A 21,219-nucleotide genomic window follows, 5' to 3' on the forward strand; every position below is an offset into this window, starting at 1 on the left:
AAAAAAAAAAAAAAAAAAAAAAAAAAAAAAACACAGAGCTGACAGAGGTACAGGTTTTGTGCATGAACAGAGAGAAGTGTTTTAGATGGTCAGGAGGACCAAGGTACGAGGCCTGAGCAGTAGTTAACAAGAGCCAGGAGGCTGAATACTGTTCTTCTGTATTGATGGTGGAAACCCTCCCTGTAAGAAGTTATTTGTTTGTGAACTTTGTTTTAAATAAAAGTGGGCAAAAAAAAAAAAGCACTAAAAAGCCCATCTAAAGTGAAGTGGACTGGACTCACTGGGCTATATTTATTAAAACTGAAGCGTGCAAAATCTGGTGTAGCTCTACACAGAGACCAATCAGGTTTTGACGTCAAAGCTTAAAGTGATTGTGGAGTCTTTTTTTTTTTTTTTTTTTTTTTTTTTTATAAAACAACACAAAAAAACAAAAACAAGTTATACTTACCTCTTCTGTGCAGCTGGATTTGCACAGAGCAGCTCAGTTCCTCCTCTTCTCGGGTCCCTCTTTTGCTGTCCTGGCCCCCTCCTCATATTGAGTGCCCCTCAGCCAGCAGCTTGCTACAGGGGACATACAAGCCGAGTCAGAGCTCCATTTATCCATTCAGACACGGAGCCCCGAACCAGCCCCGCCCCTTCTCTCCCCTGATTGGCCATCAGGTTTTAATTGACAGCTGAGGGAGACAATGGCGCCGCTGCTTAGTCTCAGCCAATCAGGAGGAGTGTCTGCGACAGCTAAAGCACTCATGGACATTGCTGCAGAGAGAAGGTAATTAATTAGGAGGGTACTGGGGTGGCTGCTACACACAGAAGTTTTTTTATCTTAATGCATAGAATGCATTAAGATTAAAACACCTTCTGCCTTTACAACTCCTTTAATTGAACAAGCTAAAGTTAGAAGCTGATTGGGTTATCAAATCTTTCTCTCATTATCCTGATATATCCTTCTATTTTGTCACAACACTGACACATATTCATTACACAGCAGTGTTTTATCCAACACTCACACTAGGTTTCACCACTCCATTCACATATTCATTCATCCACAAAAATGTTTTTTTTTATTTTTTTTATTTTTCTCAGTTTTATTTTACCCATTCACCTATACACACACACTATATTTTAGATCATGTTTGATTGATTGCACTCTTTACACCTGTGGAAATGTGATGTGGCGTGGTGGTCGGGCTGTCCCATGGCCTATTCCCCTGGACCCCCCCAATGGGAGGGAGGGGTTTGGGAGCCTCTTGCCTCAACCCCGGTTAAGACATCATGTCCAGGCCCTTTTTATCCTGAAGCTGAGCCCAGTTTATGAGCTGATCCGTAAGTCTTTGATTAGTTTGCGGCTTTCAGTACATAAAATTGTGTCCCTTGGAGGGCATTATATGCTAATAAACCTCTTTCATTTATCCCTCTTTAGTTTGATTAATGCATCACACTCCTGATGAGTAGCTGTCAGGAAGGGCATGCCAGCACCCAAGATGGCTGCCGAAGAAGACGACCTGTTACCTCTGCCTGTCAGGAAGGGCATGCCAGCACCCAAGATGGCTGCCGAAGAAGATGACCTGTTACCTCTGCCTGTCAGGAAGGGCATGCCAACACCCAAGATGGCTGCTGAAGAAGATGACCTGTTACCTCTGCCCCTGTCAGAATGCCATTGGTGCACACACACCCTGTGACAGCTTTTGACACCCCAACAGGCTACTTAAACTCAGTCAGTTTCCAGACTCAGTGCTGTCTGCTCTACAGCGTTCCCTATGTATCCTGCAATTACCTATCTGACTTCTGTTCCTGTTGTGACCCGGCTTGCTTCCCGACATTCCTGTTTTCTGCCTGCATCCGGCCCCGGCTCGTCCTCTACATCTGCCTGCTCCTCCTGCCACTTCGCTGCCAGTCTGCTGACAACCCGGCCTGTAATCTGATTCCGCTTCCACTTCAGCCTCTGTTCCTGACGTGCCTGTTTATGTATGACCCGGCCTGCCAGTACCTGCCTTCTCTTTAGCCTCGATAGTGCCACAATCCCTTCTGCTGCACCTGCACTTCTGCCTGTGGGGACCGGTTGTCTACTCACACCAGCTACCTGCCTACCACTGCTCTGGGATTCCTACAGACACCTCTACAGCCCGGCCGAGTGCTCCGATCCAGCTCCAGGTTCAGCGATCCCGCCAGGCACTCGTGCGACTCTGCATCTCGGTGCTTCCTGTCAGCTCTATCAGGGGCTCCAAGTCAGAGTTGTAAGAGAGGTCGTAATCTGCATATCAGGCTCCATCACCAGGTACGTGACAGCAGCTATAGACTACGAAACGCGTAGAGTCCACAACCAAGGGTGCCAAGACCAGTTTGTCTTAATCATGGATTTTTATATTTTAATATTTTATTCCCTGAACATCATGCATTGAGATGTATTTTGGATGTATGATGCGATCTTGAATCTATTCTGTTGATTATGTTCATATGACTATTTATATAATCATTTTCTATCTTCATCTACATCAATCATGTTTACTATACATTGTATGACTGTTTTAATTATAAATGATGAATTTATCAATAAACATATTAGCACTAATGTCAAGGTTATTATTACAGTTATTAGTTTCATTATTATTATCAATATCAGTGCTATTATGATTGCTATTATGTTCAATATCATTATTATTATCAACTCCCATGAATTGATTTGATGTGTGGGACAGTCATGCAATGCATTGCATAATGGCGGCACCACATTGTATCAATAATTATCAAATTATACATCATTTAATTAAATCTAATTTTATTCTTCAATATTCACTGCATAGACATGCCTCATGTAAAGTCCCACTACCTCTCCTTTTTTCCACATATTCATGTATTAGGGATGGAGGCATGTCGATGCTAGTTGTGGCAGGTCACTTTTGTCCTTATTGTGCCATTCATCCCCCCATCAAGTATCTGTTGGTGGGGTCCGTGGGTTCACTGCAGATATCTTAGCAACTTTCATTCCATGTCTGAGTAACTAAAAGCTGATTGTTCATAATTTAAAGCATCCAGCTGTTTATCTGGCAAAACATTGCCTTGGGATTTATCTCAGGGTAAATTAAAAGGATCAATTTTTAAACTCATCACCGGAATGACTGCTCCCCTTCTTACTGACCTCATAACAACTTTGATTTGGCCAAAAGAGTTGAATCCAATTTGTTGGCAATAGTCTCATGAGACAGTACCAATGTCTAGAGAGTACAGCTCACTTTTGCAAATACTAAGGAAGAGTGTTTGGGTTTATGACAGACAGGGTAAAGGCACAATCTGCCAACCAACTCTATCATAAATACTAAGATAGAAGATTTGTGTTCAGGACATGGACAGGGAGAAGGAAGGCACATACAGACACCTCCAATGATGGCTTATTTCAAGGAAATGATGTGCCTCGGACAAAGATTTCTAAACTGTCCAATAACTTCACCCCCATCAAGTCTCGGTTGGTGGTGGCTGTGGGTTCACTGTGTCTGCGGGTTCACTGTAGGTATCTCAGCAACTTTCATCTCATGTCTTTTGGTAACTAAAAGCTGATTGTGAACTATTTAAAAGCACCCAACAATTTATCTGGCAAAAAAAAGTCTTGGACTTTAAAACTGATCCTTGGAATTTACCGTGACATAAAACCATTACCGGAATGACTGCTCCCATTCTTGCTGACCATATAACAACTTTTATTTGGTCAAAAGATTTTTTTTATCTACCCAAGAGGAAATGGGCTGGCATTCATCTCATGGGACAGTACTAATGTCTGGAGATTACAGCCAGGGCTGGTGCAAGGATTTCTGACACCCTAGGCAAAACCTAATTTTGCCGCCCCCCTTTGCCCTGCCCATGTATACAGTGGAGGTGGCGGGGTGGAGACTTTTGCGGCGCCTCTCCACCTTTTTTTTTCAGCTGTGGTCCGCAGGCCCGCACTGGGGGGGAAATGTGAACACCGATAATATATAATCATCAGTTGCAATGTGGAATCTACATATTTCAGCTCATACAGACATAAGTGCGTTTAGGTCTAGTGTGAGTTCAGACGCAGTACAGACCACTTACTGCTGACAGCGCAATCCAGTGTACATTTTATACTGCCATACATATGCCCCTTGTGTCACATATTGTCTTTTTTAATGGTATATGGCTATTTATAGCAGATTACTAATAATATAATATAGAAATAATAATAATCAACCCCTCTACAGCAAACACCTACATTTCAGCTTCCAGACACAGAGGTGCCGATTTTTTGCCGATATGACATTCAATAAACATTCTTGATAATCAGATAATTTTGTGAACGCGGACAATACAATGTATTTGGGGGGGCAGTATGCAGTGGGACAGTATGCAGTGGGGGCAGTATGCAGTGGGGGGGCAGTATGCGGTGGGACAGTATGCAGTGGGGGCAGTATGCAGTGGGGGGCAGTATGCAGTGGGGGGCAGTATGTATTTGGGGGTGGCAGTATGTAGTGGGGGGGGCAGTATGTAGTGGGGGGAGTATGTAGTGGGGGGGCAGTATGCGGTGGGACAGTATGCAATGGGGGCAGTATGCAGTGGGGGCAGTATGCAGTGGGGGGGCAGTATGTAGTGGGGGGGCAGTATGCAGTGGGGGCAGTATGTAGTGGGGGCAGTATGTAGTGGGGGCGGAGTATGTAGTGGGGGGGCAGTATGTAGTGGGGACGGAGTATGTAGTGGGGGGGCAGTATGCGGGGGGGCAGTATGCGGGGGGGCAGTATGTAGTGGGGGCGGAGTATGTAGTGGGGGGCAGTATGTAGTGGGGGCAGTATGTAGTGGGGGGCAGTATGTAGTGGGGGGGCAGTATGTAGTGGGGGTGCAGTATGCAGTGGGGGCAGTATGCAGTGGGGGCAGTATGCAGTGGGGGGGCAGTATGTAGTGGGGGCGGAGTATGTAGTGGGGGGGCAGTATGTAGTGGGGGGGCAGTATGTAGTGGGGGGGCAGTATGCGGGGGGGCAGTATGTAGTGGGGGCGGAGTATGTAGTGGGGGGCAGTATGTAGTGGGGGGGCAGTATGCAGTGGGGGCAGTATGCAGTGGGGGGCAGTATGCAGTGGGGGCAGTATGCAGTGGGGGGCAGTATGCAGTGGGGGCAGTATGCAGTGGGGGGCAGTATGTAGTGGGGGGCAGTATGTAATGGGGGCAGTATGCAGTGGGGGGGGGCAGTATGTAGTGGGGGGCAGTATGCGGTGGGACAGTATGCAGTGGGGGGCAGTATGCAGTGGGGGCAGTATGCAGTGGGGGGGCAGTATGCAGTGAGGGGGCAGTATGTAGTGAGTGGGCAGTATGCGGTGGGGGCAGTATGCGGTGGGGGGGCAGTATGCATTGGGGGCAGTATGCGGTGGGGGGCGGTATGCGGTGGGGGGGCAGTATGCAGTGGGGGGGCAGTATGCAGTGGGGGGGCAGTATGCAGTGGGGGGGCAGTATGTAGTGAGGGGGCAGTATAAGGTGGGGGGGCAGTATGAAGTTGCACCCCTGGGAGCAGTTCCCTGTTTGTGTGCAGATTAGGGAACTGAATCCTTATAGACAGAAGGAACTACTGCAGGGCAAAACTTCAGTCACTCACCTCATGGTTACAGGGGAAGATTCCCGGGGCTGCCATCTCGGCTCCTCCTCCGTCCTCCCAGTGCATTTTCAGCCAGAGAGAAAACCAATGTATGTCGTAGTCAGCCACACCCCCGCCCTGCCCACCATCTCGATCAGCCCCGAGATAATCTACAGGCTTCAGAGAGAGTCCTCACAGGCTGCCAGCCCTATGAGGCTAATCGATGTGTACTGCAGCTGAAGACAAAGTAAAAGGCTGCTCCTGCCAGATCCCTTTGCGAACCTAGCGGAGGACTAAGCACCCACCTGGCGCTGCTCTGGGGGAGGGGAGGAGGGGGGGGGGGGTCTGCCAGTGCGCCCTAGGTGGCTGCCTACTCCGCCTAGTGGTAGCACCGGCCCTGATTACAGCTCACTCTCACAAATACTAAGAAAGAACGTCTCAGGGTACTTAGTACTGGGAGCAGACATGCTGATTTGAGGTTCTGACAGTATTCCAACTATGGACTGGATTTTGTTTTGTGAACTTCATTTTCTCGGCTCGTCGTAGTGTTGTACGTCACCGCGTTCTTGACGATCGAAAGTTCAGCAAGGCAAGCTTGAGCGTAATCCCTTCGGAAAAGCCATCATATCTTTTTCCGACCAAAATCCTGATCGTGTGTACGCGGCATAATAGTCACCATTACTAAAAGGATTAATCACTGTCTCACTCACTCATTCCTTTTTATAATAAATATCTTGAAATATGAAATCTCTGGAAAATTACTTTGTTTTCAACTTTTTTTTCCCCCAGAGATGAGATTATATATGTCAACCTATTCTTTATTCGAATACATAACTTACTAAACCATAAACATCTTAAAATCCAAGCAAACTTTTCTTAATTTCCTATAAACATTTTTTGGGTATTGATATCAAACATAGCTAGTAGATATATTATCAAATACATTATTTACCAATTTGTACATCTAAGATATATAACATAATTAGAAAAGTAAATAATTATTTTGCAAAGTGAATATTCTCTACTCCAGCCCCTTCTCAACCTTTTCACCTCAAATTACCCCATTAAATAATTAAAATAATTTTTTTAACCCCTTCCCGCCGACCGTACGCACATCTGCGTACTCGGCTTTCCGGGGTTATACCGGGATGATGCCCGCAGCTGCAGGCATCATCCCGGTACCGTTGTTTAGAGCGGGCGATCGGCTATCCGAGTATAACAATCGATGCGGCTAATAGCCGCTCGGCTGTTATACCGGAGGAGCGGGAGGGGACATCCCCCCTCCCGCCGCCCCCCGCCGCTCTTACCGGGCCTCCCGTGCGTTCAGGAAGCCCGGTGTCCAATTGGTCACCTTCGGCGGCTGGGGGCGGGCTGGAACGAAGCTGTGGGCGGCTTCGTTCCAGCCTTCTCAATGTAAACACGGAAGCGACGTCATGACCCGTTTACTCAGCCGCCAATGGCACCGGTTTTAAAAAAATATACAGTGTTCAGAATCGCCGTTTTCGGCGATCTGAATACTGTGAAGTGCAAAGGAGGGATGGGGGGTCTTTTAGACCCCCCCATCCCTCCATAAAAAGAGTACCTGTCACCACCTATTACTGTAACAAGGGATGTTTACATTCCTTGTGTCACATTCCTTGTGACAGCAATAAAATTAAAAAAAAAAAAAAAAAAGATTTTTTTAAAACACAATTTACAAGTATAAAAAAAAATAAAATAAAAAAATTTTTTTTTTTAAAGTGCCCCCGTCCCCACGACCTTGTGCAGCGAAGAAAACGCATATGGAAGTCGCGCCCGCATATGTAAACTGTGTTCAAATCACACCTGTGAGGTATCGCCAAGATCGTCAGAGCGAGAGCAATAATTCTAGCCCTAGACCTCCTCTGTAACTCAAACCTAGTAACCGTAAAAAAAATTTAAAGCGTCGCCTATGGAGATTCATAGGTACCGTAGTTTGTCGCCATTCCACGAGTGCGTGCAATTATAAAGGGTGACATGTTTGGTATCTTTTTCCTTGGCGTAACATCATCTTTTACATTATACAAAAAAATTGGGGTAACTTTACGGTTTGGATTTTTTAAAATTCATGAAAGTGTCCCTTTTCCAAAAATTTGCGTTTAAAACATTGCTACACAAATACCGTGTGATATAAAATATTGCAACAATCTCCATTTTATTCTCTAGATTCTCTGCTAAAAAAATATATATAATGTTTGGGAACTCTAAGTAATTTTCTAGCAAAAAATACGGATTATAACTTGTAAACACCACATTTCAAAAATAGTCATGAAAGGGTTCAAATAATTTTCAGGCCTCAAAAAAAAAACCCCTACAAATTTTTTTATATCTACAGCACAAGGTACATTAGCATTATGAGTAAGTTATAGATACAATCATAAAAACCATGATCTATATAATCAGAACATTAAAGTTAATAATAATATTAATAATAATAATAATAATCAGAAAGGAAGACAGTGAAAAATGTCATTGTGGACAGTTAAAAGAATATTGCCCTTTACTTTAGTGATCAGTATAGAAGCCCATTACATCGAATGTCAAAAGTAAAGTCCCCCCTCCCCCATAGAGGGTCAGTTGAGAAGGATCACCCTTACATTTACTGTAAAATCATATAGGACATGGGTGAACAGTTGGAGGAAGAATGTCCATTACATTGGTCGATACTCAATGAACCTCTGAACAAAACAATGGCATTCAAAGGAACCCAGGTTGAAAGGCTGCTCCTTTAGTAAATAATACCTTTTGAAATGTATTAAGCCTATAAACAATACAGAAGGAAACAAGCCTAGCCTCGTGAAGCACACTAACAATAAAGTACAATGAACAGCTAAACAACCCTTACATATGGTGAAATGATGCCACCCAGGACCTCCATCCCTATGTTTACATTAACAGAGCATCTGAGAAGAAATTCCACAAACCCAAGAACATACAAATTCCATACAGATAATGTGGCTGATTTACTAAAGAAGTTGAGAAACACAATAGATTGTGTGCATATTCACATCAATTATCCAATCATGCGCATATGAAATTAGTAAACATAAATTGACATTTAATACAAAATTAATACTGCGCATGTAAAAAAGGTAACTTAGTGTGGGGGAAAAAAAAAAAAAAAAAAAAGCAGCACCACAAATGATATTACCACAAAAAAGAGAAACAAAATAAAAAAAAGGGGTGTTGCACTACAGTCATTGATATTAAAATAAGTTGAAAAAAATAAGTACAAATAAAGATTCCAGAAAAGTATCAGTCTCTCAGATGGACCATAATGGTCAAATGGCAAGCTCCGTGATTCAACTGTGAATAAGATGCACAAGAGATAAATAGATTGGATGCTTGGTCCCCAACCAAGCCTCCCAAAGGAACAGGGGCAATTGGACTGTAAATAAGATGCATCCAATCCCAACAACCACCACCACCACAATCAGTTGAACTCTCACCAGAGAGCCTGGACCCTTTATTACGAAGGGTAAAACAGGCTTGATGTATTTATACTGGTAGAGGTCATCAGTAGGGGATGTATAAAAGGAACCACTTCAGGATCAGTTTCAGAGTATTCAGAGGACTCCACCCAAGCAACGATCGTGCAACCAGATCCAAATAAAACATAGAACGCTAGATAGTGTAAAACCTCTTAAGGGTTGCATTTAAAATAAAGTATTGTACTTTTACACGTATCCATAGTAAAAACAGCATTGCATGGTAAAAAAAACAAACAAACAAAAAAAAAAAACAAACAAAAAAAAAAAAAAACAGGCTGCCACAGAGCATCCAAAACATGTAAAAATGCGTGGTAGCAGGAACATACAGCGTAGCCTGACCGGTTTGGTCAACAAAAGGACTTCTTCCGGGGGTTCCAGAAGTCCTTTTTGTTGACGAAACGGGTCTGTTGATGAAAATGATCTGATGCTGATCAGCAGACCGATATGTTCTGGGGGGCATCCCCCTGACAGAACACAATAGCTCAGCGGGGGGGATTTCTGTACTAACATTGCATAAATAGTACAGTGGCTCCTCCCGAGCTCTTCAGTTTTTTTTTTGTTCCGCCTACTGGGTTAAACGAAAAAAAAAAAAAAAAAAAAAAAAAAAAAAAAGAAGGAGGAGGAAGAAGAAAGAAGAAGAAGAAAGAAGAAATAAGAGTGTGTACCAGGCTTTAAAGACCACAAAAAAACATTCCTTTAACCACTTCCTGCCCGACGTACGTCATACGACGTCCTTGATTTTGAGCCGTGATATCTGAATGATGGGTGCTGTTACAGGCATCATTCAGATATCAGCTTTCTCAGCCGGCGATTCCCTACACCATAAGAATGATCATAGCGGCTGTTCCACTGCTTGATCGTTCTTACAGGCGACGAGTGGACATCCCCCCCTCCCGCCGGTGCTTCTACCGACTCATCGCTTCCATCGGTGAGTCGGAGACAGGATCCGCCGGCCCCGGATGTTTACCATAGAGATTTTTGGCAGACCAGATGGTTGCCGGAGTCTCTATGATCGTTTGGAGGCTCGGCGCGATGTTATGACGTCATGCCCAGCCTCTGCATTCAAACAAACGGTGCTGCTCGGCTGGGAAGCTGAGATAGTTTTTCTTTTTTTTTTTTTTCTTTTTTTATTTCAGGCTTCCCAGTCTAGGAGGTGAGATGTGCGGTCTTATTAACCCCATATCTCACTGTAAAGAGGACCGATCATGCCATATTCCTATTACAAGGGATATTTACATTCCTTGTAATAGGAATAAAAGTGATTAAAAATATTTATTTTTTTAAATGTCAAACTAAACAAATGGAGTATGGTTATGAAGAGGAATCTGTCACCTATCATCATTTGCACTTGCACTTTTTTCATCTATTTTCTGCACAAACTGTTTTATGAAGACTCACTTTGTTCACGCTGGAACTGTATTACATTAATTGGATTGACTTGTGGCTATTTTATAGCGTTTCTGCACTTTATGCGATTTTTGTTATTGCATGCAACTTTTTTTTATCTCATGCGTTTTTTTAATTTTTTCCAGATTTGTGATTTTTTTTTTCATCTTGATGCACTTTTAGACTATTTTTGGATTTATTCACCTTCATTTGGATTTGTTTATTTTTTTAATTGATGTCATTTTTCATGAATTTTTACTGTTATTTATCCAATGTCACTTCCTATGAATTTAATGGATGTTTAGTCATTTTATTTATGTGATTTTGCACTTTACGCATTTGCACTTTACTTGAAGAATTGGATTCTATATTTATTTCATCACATTTATGCACTTTGAGTTAGCGTCACATATCTTTACCTTATATATTTCAAAGCGCCCCTGTCCCCGTGTGCTCGCACGCAGAAGCGAACGCATACGCAAGTCCCGCCCACATATGAAAACAGTGTTCAAAATACACATGTGAGGTATCAATACAAACGTTAGAGTGAGAGCAATAATTCTAGCCCTAGACCTCATCTGTAACTCAAAACATGTAACCGGTAAAAAAATTTAAAGCGTTGCCTATGGGGATTTTTTTTTTTTATATAATTTATTTATTTTTCTTTTATATAACAGGAGAAAAATGAACAATCCTTCTGTATATTACATTCCATTTCTGCACATACAGCCAGACAAGAAATAAAAAAAATAAATAAATAAAAATACATGATAATAACTCGTTACATTCCATTTTCTCCTGTCTATTTCTAATATATTATCCAATAAAGATGGATAAAAGAATGAACCCAAATAAACAAAGAAATCACAAAAGAGGCAAAGAAGACAAAGAAATAAGAAGAGTAATCTTCCTCCCTCATTTCCGCCCTCCATGTTGTTACTCCTTGCCGCGTTAGGAGGGGGGCGCTTCCCCCAGACCCGGCCATAATGCTCCAACTACCTCTCAGTATTCCGACTGCAGTTCCTATTTATAGTCCATTTTCCCCTCCTTTCCTTACCCCCTCCCAAAAACAAAAAAACAAAAAAACAAAAAAAAAAAAACAAAAACAAAAACCAAACATGGAACTTTCCTCCCTCCCCCCTGCCCCCCCCCCCCCCTTAATTTGTATCAATTTGTTTTTTCCCTTCCTCTGAAGAAATAAAACAGTTCCATGGCGACCACGTTTTTAAATAAATTTCCCTTTTTTTCCCCTAGTTGTCCAGGTCTTCCATCCTGTTTACTTCCTCTACTTTCCTAAGCCACATACTCACTGTAGGGGGTTGTGCCTGTTTCCACTTAAGCGAGATGCATGCTTTAGCTGCATTCACCAAATGACACAAAATAGAGTTCCTATATATTTTCCCTGGAATCTCTGACAGATGCAAAAGGAAAAAGGTCTGGGTCTTCCTGTATTTCCACATCGCTAAATTTTTGAATTGTCTCCCGGACCTCCCTCCAAAATGTCCTCACTCTGGGACAAGACCAAAATACATGTAGCAAAGTCCCCTGTTCTATCTGGCATCGCCAGCATCTGATGCATTCGGGAAACATTTTTGAAGTTTATCTGGGGTTCTGTACCATTGTGAAAATGATTTTATAATTAGTTTCCTGTATTTTGGTACATATTGCTGTCTTAAATATTGAATGTATCATATTAGTTTTTTGTTTCTCCGAAAAGGTCCTCCCTAAATCTGTTTCCCATTTCCGGAGGAAAGGTAACTGATAGTTCTCCGATGGTTTAATCAACAACGCATACATTCTGGAGACAGTATGCTTTATTGGTTCAGTCTCCATACAATATTTCTAGAGTGGTAACAGATTCCGATCCAGAGGACTTGGCAGTACCCTAGTACATAGATAATGTCGTAGTTGTACCGCCGACCAAAAATCTAATAGGAAGGGGCCATTTCTGTCTACCAATTCCTGCACCGTTGGCCACCTACCAGATCTCAAAAAATGCAATGCCTGATACAGTCCCCGTTTGATCAGGACGTCAAAAGGTCCTTTTTGTGTTCCGAATATGAATTGCGGGTTCCCCAATATAGGTACTAAAGGTGATTTCGGTGTTGATAGCCTACCCTTAAAAAAGAGGTTATAACAAACACGGAGGGTAGGTCCTATTGTTGGGTGTGTCTTAGTTTTAGATGCCAAGTCTTTGAAACACCAAGGGGCCCTATGCAGTAACTCCCCACTCTGCGCTTGCTCCAATCTTGGCCAAATTTTAAGTTCTCCATGTCGGCACCAATCCAACAGGCGGCCCAGATGTACTGCCTGGTAATATTTATATATATCTGGGATGGCCAGCCCCCCGTTTTGTTTTGGTAGGGACAACAGTGTCCTCCTGATCCTAGGATGTTTGTATGCCCAGATGAATTTTGTAAATAATATTTGTATGTTTCTAAAGAACTTCCTAGGGATTGCAATTGGGACTGCCTGAAGGAGGTACAGAATCTTTGGTAGGATATTCATCTTAATTATATTGCTTCTTCCAAACCAGGAATGTAATCCCTTATGCACTTTTTTTAACGCTGGCGGGAAATTAAGCTCATATGTTTTAGAAGGGTCCACTGCTATACAAGTCCCTAGATACTTCAGGAATTGATCTGCCCATTTAAATTTATAATTTGCTTTTAATGACATCATCATTTCTTTCGGGACAGCTACTGCCAATGCCTCTGATTTAGAGAAATTTATCTTGAAAAAGGAAAGTGTACTGTATGTCTCAATTTCTCTAAATAAGTTTGGGAGTGAGATTATGAGATTGGTCATTGGGAAGAGCATATCATCTGCATATGCTGCAACTTTATGTTGAGTTCCTGCTACCGTTATTCCCCAAATATCCTTATTAAGCCGAATTCTACATAACAGAGGTTCCAGTATCAGTGCAAACAATAAAAGGGGACAATGGGCATCCCTGCCTTGTCCTGTTCCTTATCGCAAATGGGGGGGGGGGGGGGGGGAGACTACTCCGTTTACCTTCACTTGAGATTTAGGTTCTTTATACATACCTGCAATCCATCTAATCATTTTCCCTCCCAGTTTTATGTGACGAAGGACTGCAAACATGAACCCGCATCCCACCCTATCAAATGCCTTCTCCGCGTCTGTTCCTAGAAACACACACGGAGTCTTAGTTGAGTTTGCATGCATCAAATTCAGGGTTTTGATGGCATTATCCCTTGCTTCTCTTGTTGGAACAAATCCTACCTGATCCTGATGGATAGGAAGGGTAATTGCTGTTGTAGTCTTAGGGCTATAATCTTACAGAATATTTTTAGATCCGCATTCAATAAGGATATCGGCCTATAACTTCCACATTGCTTTGGATCCTTTCCTTCTTTTGGAATCACTGCTATCATAGCTCTTAAAGTCTCTAGGTGGGAAAGAGGCTCCATCCCCCAGCTCATTAAGCTTTTTACCCAGATAGGGTCCCAATATTGATGAGAATAATTTATAGTACTGGGCTGAGTGCCCATCTGGTCCTGGTGCCTTCCCCATTTTTGCTAATCTTATTCCTCTCTGTACCTCTTCTAAAGTAATTGACGAGTCCAACTCCTCCTGCACACTAGTAGTAAGGCACGGCATTCCACTTGCTTTTAGATACTCCTCCATCACTGTTCGATCTGGTGCGTCAGTATTCAAATTGTAAAGTGAATAGTAGAACTCGCCAAACACCTCGGCTATCTGTCCAGGCATCCCAACCTCCTCCCCATCTCTTTTCCTCACTGAGGGAATAAACGTTCTTGTATGCATTTCACGGAATGCGCCTGCAAGTTGCTTGCCACATTTATTGCCCGACTTGTAGCTACATTTAAGTCCTATTTGTAATGCCATTTTGGCTCTATATTGTAATAGGTCAGTTACTTGTCTACGGGCATTTAATAATTCTCGTTCCACTTCTGCAGTCTGAGCATGTTTATGTTGTGCCTCTAAGCCTTGGATTTTGGACAGTAGCATTTGGCTTCCCTCTCCTTTATTCTTGCTCCGTGTTTTATCATTACTCTCCATATTACTGCTTTATGTGTTTCCCAGATTACTCCCGGGGGGGCTATCTGAGTTATCGTTCATCTGGAAAAACCATTCTTTTTCCCTCTGGACGTCCTCCCTTACTATGGGATCCTGAAGAGGGCTTTCATTAAGTTTCCATAGCCTTGTTGATGTATGGTGTCTGTCTGTCAAGTTATATTTTAAAAATATTGGTGCATGGTCTGACCATGTGATTAAACCAATAGAGGCCTCACTTACTGAGTAATTGTTTGTGTGGTAAAAAAAAAAAAAAATCAATACGTGAATATACTCTATGTGGGTTGGAAAAGTATAATCTTTTTCCCTTGGATGGAATAATTGCCACACATCTACCATTTTTGCCTCTGCCATTGCTTGGGAAATCCCCTTCCTTACTTTAGGTGTCACTGAAGATATTCCTGATGAAGTATCTTCTTTGGGTATCAGGGGTACATTTAGATCTCCTCCCATGATCAACTGTCCTTCTTTGAACCCCATGAGTTTTTCTAATATATTTTTAACAAAAATATCTTGCTGGGAGTTTGGGGCATAGTATGAAGCCAGCGTCACTGCCTCCCTACCAATGGTTCCCTTTATGAACAAATATCTTCCTTTTCCATCTATCATGGAATCTTTATAATTCCATGCCACTGTATTCAATATCATAATAGATACTCCCTTGGTTTTGGATTCAGCGTTTCAAGCGTGGTACAATATAGAATAATCTCTACTTCTTAACAGAGGAAGGTTATTTTCTCTAAAGTGTGTTTCTTGTATTAATGCAATATCTATATGCAGTCTCCTTAAGTCCTGAAGTAATGTACGTCTTTTTTCCAGGATATTTAGTCCCTTAACGTTAAAGGACATTACAGAAAGGTTTTCCATTTTCTCCTACTTCACCACCAACTCCACAATACTTGTACCCAAGAAGTAGGTTCTTTCCTCACCAATCCCTTATGAGGGTCTGCGTTCCAAAGATGCAGACGATAGTAAGGGAGATGGAGGCAGGAGGGGAGAGGAAGGGGGGTGGGGGCGGGAGGAGGGGGAAGAAAAAAAAAAAAAAAAAAAAAAAAACCAAACAAAAAATAAAAAAACCCAATTTACAAAAAGTTTAAAATAGTTCCCTTCCCACTAAAGGGCCTCGAGACGGTCGTCTACCTTCGACCACCCCGAAGATCCCTAAAGCACTACTGCTTTTAGCACTCAGTTTCCAGATCTATGGCAATTTGAATGCTGGCCTATTAGGGGATTATGGTTGAGCACAGCTGCTCCAGTCCGAGCCTTCCGAGCCTACTCCACCAATATAAAAATAGCGCACTTTGCTTATTCTCTGTACCATTCCCACTATAACTTCCTAGTGAGTCAAAAAAAAAAAAAAAAAAAAAAAAAAAAAAGGGGGGCGGCGGTGAGGCCGGAGCGGAGGAAAAGTAACAATTCACCAATTCAATAATTCCTTACATCTTCTGTATTCCTCCATCCCTCTCTCTTGTACATCAGCCCACGTCTTATTTTACCCCCTTTTCTTATATCTCCATTATACAATATGGGCACATGGACTCTATTATCTGTTCATTCCTTCCCTTATATTCAACATTCACCCAATTACATTACAGTGGGGTGCTCAATAAAAAGAAAAATGGGAGGACCATTTAACAATAGTCCCACCACTCTCTTAAATAAGTAGGGGTGGTGGGAGTAGGGCACAGGCACTCCCCCCCCCCCCCCCCTCTACATTTGCGTCTTATTATATATTCTATTCATTGTGTACCACTAACAAAAAAAAAAAAAAAAAAACACAACACCAGTTACCCAAATAAAATATTAAATTAATTCCTTGTGACCCCCCTCTTACCCTACCCCCCCAATACTCCCAGTCTCTACTTCCATGCCCTACCCTCCCTTCCCTTCATATTAGTGTCTACCCCTGTGTTTCATTCCTCTCGTGCATTGATCCCATCTCCTCCGCTTCCTGTTATACCTACCTGCTATCCTTCCTATTGTTCTGATTCCCCTAAGTACGATCACTGTACATACAGAGAATATAGTGAAAAAAAAAAATGACATAACAGTGATATAACAGTGATAAATCAGTGATATAAAACATTCCAAACCAGCTTAATCAAATCACACCTTGCTAATTATCCCTTACCCCTTATGTGTTAGGAGAAAAAAAAAAGAAAAAAAAAAAGGGGTATGTTCCCTAAATCCCCCACCCTCGCCACTCCACCAATTCCCCCCCATTAACTACTTCCATACAGGGCATTTTCACCCCCTTCCTGCCCGAGCCAATTTTCAGCTTTCAGCGCTGTCGCACTTTGAATAACAATTGCGCGGTCATACAACACTGTACCCAAATGAAATTTTTTCCCCACTAATAGAGCTTTCTTTTGGTGGTATTTGATCACCCCTGCGGTTTTTATTTCTTGTGCTATAAACAAAACAAGAGTGACAAGTTTGAAAAAACACAATATTTTTTACTTTTTGCTATAATAAGTATCCAAATTTTTTTTTTTTTAAACTAATTTTTTCCTCATTTTAGGCCGATACGTATTCTTCTACATATTTTTGGTAAAAAAATATCGCAATAGGCGTATATTTATTGGTTTGCGCAAAAGTTATAGTGTCTACAAAATAAGGGGATAGATTTATAGCATTTTTATTATTATTTTTTTTTTACTAGTAATGGTGGCGATCTGCGATTTTTATTGTGACTGCAATATTGCGGCGGACACATCGGACAATTTTGACACATTTTTGGGACCATTCACATTTATACAGCGATCCGTGCTATAAAAATTGCATTGATTACTGTATAAATGTGACTGGCAATGAAGGGGTTATACAGGAGGGGGCGCTGTAGGGGTTAATGTGTTGCTAGGGAGTGATTTTAACTGTGTGGGGAGGGGATTCACAAGGGGAGGAGACCGATCGATGTTCCTCTGTACAAGGAACACACCATCGGTCTCCTCTCATCTGACAGGATGTAGATCTGTGTGTTTACACACACAGATCCACGGTCCTGCTCGGTTACCGGGCAATCGCGGGTGCCCGGCGGACATCGCGGCCGTCGGGCACACGCACCGTGACCCGAGCGATGCGGCGCGCGAGCCCCCTGGGCTGCCTGGAAGGCTGCGCCATCATATGACGGCGGCCCAGGATAACAGCTGCACCGTCCCGCCGTCATATGACGGCGGACGGGCAGCAAGTAGTTAATTGTTCTATCTCTTCACCAATTCATTCTTTACCCTCTCTCTCTTCCATTCTTCAATATCTCCTTCCTTATTCCCTCCCTCTCCCATCCACCTATTTTATCTACCCCCCTTTTATTTAATCGACTCCCTCCTACCCCATCTCCCTTCCCCAAACCAACCTCCATTCACTTACATCCATTTATCTACTTCCTTCCTTTAGTTATTCCCAATGATTCTACCCATTTCTTCCATTCCTCGCTCAATCTTCCACTCACCTTCTTTCACCTTTCATACTACTTATATTCCCTGTATTATTAATTATTTTTATATTATTTTCATGTCCATATATCTTCCCCATTCTCTTCATGGGTAGCCTTGGCGTAGTCTCTAATTGATACTAACCCAAATATATGGAATAAAAAAAAAAAAAAAAAAAAAAAAAAAAGTGTATACATGTCCAGGGATAAAAGGAAGAAAACAAAAGACATGGGTGGTTCCTGCAGTTTCTTCTGGAGTTCCTGGAATACCTAAAGCCGCTGCTCATACTAATGCCAGAAAAAAAACAAACATATTATTGTCTCTCCCCACCGGTCTTCCTGTATGGCATCAGTATGGCATTAGTTTTATGTCTACGGCAATGGTAATCGCCAATTCAGGACCTCGAACGGTTCCACATTTAAGAAGGCAAACAATTTTGGGAGGTCACTATGTACTCGTAAGGTAAATGTTAGCAGGCCCTTCCTTATTGCTACTGCCAAAGGATACTTCCATCTATACGTGCCCCCCTCTTTCCGTACACTGTCCAACACAGGACGGAGCAGGGCTCTGCATCGCAGTGTCGCTCGAGATAGATCAGGTAATATCTTCACCACAGTCCCTTTTATTTCAATAGTACCTGCCTCTCATGCCCTCCGGAGCAGGGTCTCCCTATGTGTATATCGGTGGAGGCGGCAAATAATATCTCGGGGTCTCTGAGGGTCTGATGATCTTGGGCCCATCGCCCTATGCACCCTATCCAAGTCCATGTTGGCAGGGGTTTTACCCTCTAATATTTTATGGAAAATACCCATTACCTTCTCCTGGAGGTTCTCCTGTTCTATGGCTTCTGGAACCCCTCTGAGCCGCAAATTGCATCGGCGGCTTCGGTCCTCAAGATCGTCGATCTGCAACTGCATATCTGCCACCGTCTCCTCATGTGCCTCTCTCTCCAATGCCTCCACTCTTTCCTCTAAAGAGGACACTGTTTCCTCACCCATTGTAAGGCGGTCTGTTATATCTCGGTATGTACCTGTTGCATCTCAATGCGGTGTGCTTCTTCCACTTTGTGGATGAGGACCTCTGTCTATTTTTGTAGGAAGGGCCTGTATTAGGGACCTTAAATCCTCCTTCATAAACATACTGCTGCTGCCGGGGAAGTACCGTTTCAGGGGCTCCTCCGACCCTCCATACTTGTGGTGTACTCGCCATTTCCCTGCCTCCTTCTCCCGGGACGGCTTTGTCCGCTGTTACTTGCTCTGCTCTTACTAGCCCCACTCCCTTCAGGCTTGCTAATCTGGTATCTGGTTTCTGTTCCTGTAAGGCTGAGAAATGTTGTTTGATTCCCAGCTGTATATCTCTATTCCTCGCTGTCTTGTGGGAGGTCTTGGTGTCCCGCTGTTTAGCCAAGCTCATGCCGGAGAGTCCGGCCTCAGTGACTATCTCAGCTCACTATCTCACTCTGCCTTGCTGTGTCTGGTGGGGTGATGTGCGTCCTCACTCAGCCATAATCAGGCCACCCCTCAAAGGTTGACTCTTAAACGGTAAGTTAAGTTCTTAGTGAGTTTTCCTGGACCCTATAATCTGCATCCACTCAGACTGTTTTTGAACAAATTTGGACAAGCATCTGCCAGCAGCCTGTTGACGTACTATTCTTAAGACAACTGACAAGTCAGACAAGTAAGACAAGTCAGCCACACAGTCCAGCAAACCGACAAGCGGTTATAATGGTTATTATAACAAATGTCCGGAAGCAAGTTTCATATACTTAGCATAACTCCTTATTTTGCTGATAGTATAGTTGTATAAGATAGTACCACAAAGCTGTGCTTTTGAGATTGTGCATATAACTGGATTCTTGTATGGTCAAGTTGTTGCTAGAGCAATATAACATACAAAACACCATATAGTGCTTTATAATACTGTTGAAATAAATTTCAGAGTTTTCAGAGTGATCTCCAGGGTAACACTAGATGGCGCTAGATAGCACTGAATAACGAATCCAATATGTTCGGAGTTCACTGACAAAGCTTATATGACAGCGTGTATGATAACATTGCCAGTCTATAGAGTATTATGTACATTAAAGTTATGCAAATTTTATATGAGTCACTAACTTTTCACAGCCTGAAACCAGTCCTCCTAGCACTGCTTTGTTTAGCATAGGCAATCACACATGCTGTAACCTTGTCCTCAGATCCAGCTAATCAAGCAGGCAGACAGGCGGCTTCTCTCTTCACTTCCCCCCTCCTTCTGATCTCAGAGACCGGTGTCTTGCCGAGAAAGTTCCCCCGGCGGATAAGGACCCCCCTGTACTGCACAGGCGCAGCGCTTGCGCAGTACGAACGACTAGGAGCCGCTGAAAATGGCCGAAGCTGAAAAACTTCAATCAGCTGTACACGGCGCCTGCGCCCTGGGTCCAGGTTCAAGCCCCACCATCCAAGTGGACCTAGAGGGAGAATAAAAAAGTGCCAAGCGAAGCGAGGCCGTGCCCGAAGCGCGGCGAGCGAAGCGAGCCCACGAGGGGCCCACTTACAGGCGCCGTGTACAGCGGATTTCTATTCTATTTGGCTTCGGCTATTTCCGCCGGCTCCTACTGCACAAGCGCTGCGCCTGCGCAGTAGAGGGGGGTCCTTATCCGCCGAGGGGAACTTTCTCGGCAGAACACCGGCTTCAGATTCCAAGGAACAGCATATAATTAAAGCAAAGCCCGATGTTGTAGAGATAAGGAGGGTGCAGGGAGACAGATAGAGAGGCACCGCACAAAACACAGAGTTCAAAGCTCACAGTCAGTGTTAGTATCCCCTCCGCTCTGCTAGGAATGCTAAGAATGCAATCCACTCCACTGCACTTCTTCTCTGTTCTCTGGACTTATTCCGGACGTAATCTGAATATTTTACCAGTCCGCTGTGTTGCCGTTCCTCTCTAACCCCTAGATAGCTCCAAGCTGATCCACAGGCAGAGTTCCAGGTGAGATCCACAAACGATCCCCCATATGGTCCCCTCAGCGTCTGCTCAGGCTGTGCAGCCAGCTGATCAGTCAGGAGGATTTTTAGATAGGCTGCATTGAGTTAAGAGTCAGTAGTCAGGCTGGAGTAATACTCTGATGTTTAGCTGTACTCATGCCAGAATCTCCGACCATACTAGTTCTGATGGAGTGCTCGGAGCTCGTGTGCTGTGCGTCCTCACTCAGTCATGCTCAGACCACACCCCCCGCCTATGGGGATTTTTAAGTACCGAAGTTTGGCGTCATTCCACAAGCATGTG

The sequence above is a fragment of the Aquarana catesbeiana genome, linkage group LG03, assembly GCF_042186555.1.
Source record: "Aquarana catesbeiana isolate 2022-GZ linkage group LG03, ASM4218655v1, whole genome shotgun sequence".
NCBI classification, from domain to species: domain Eukaryota; kingdom Metazoa; phylum Chordata; class Amphibia; order Anura; family Ranidae; genus Aquarana; species Aquarana catesbeiana.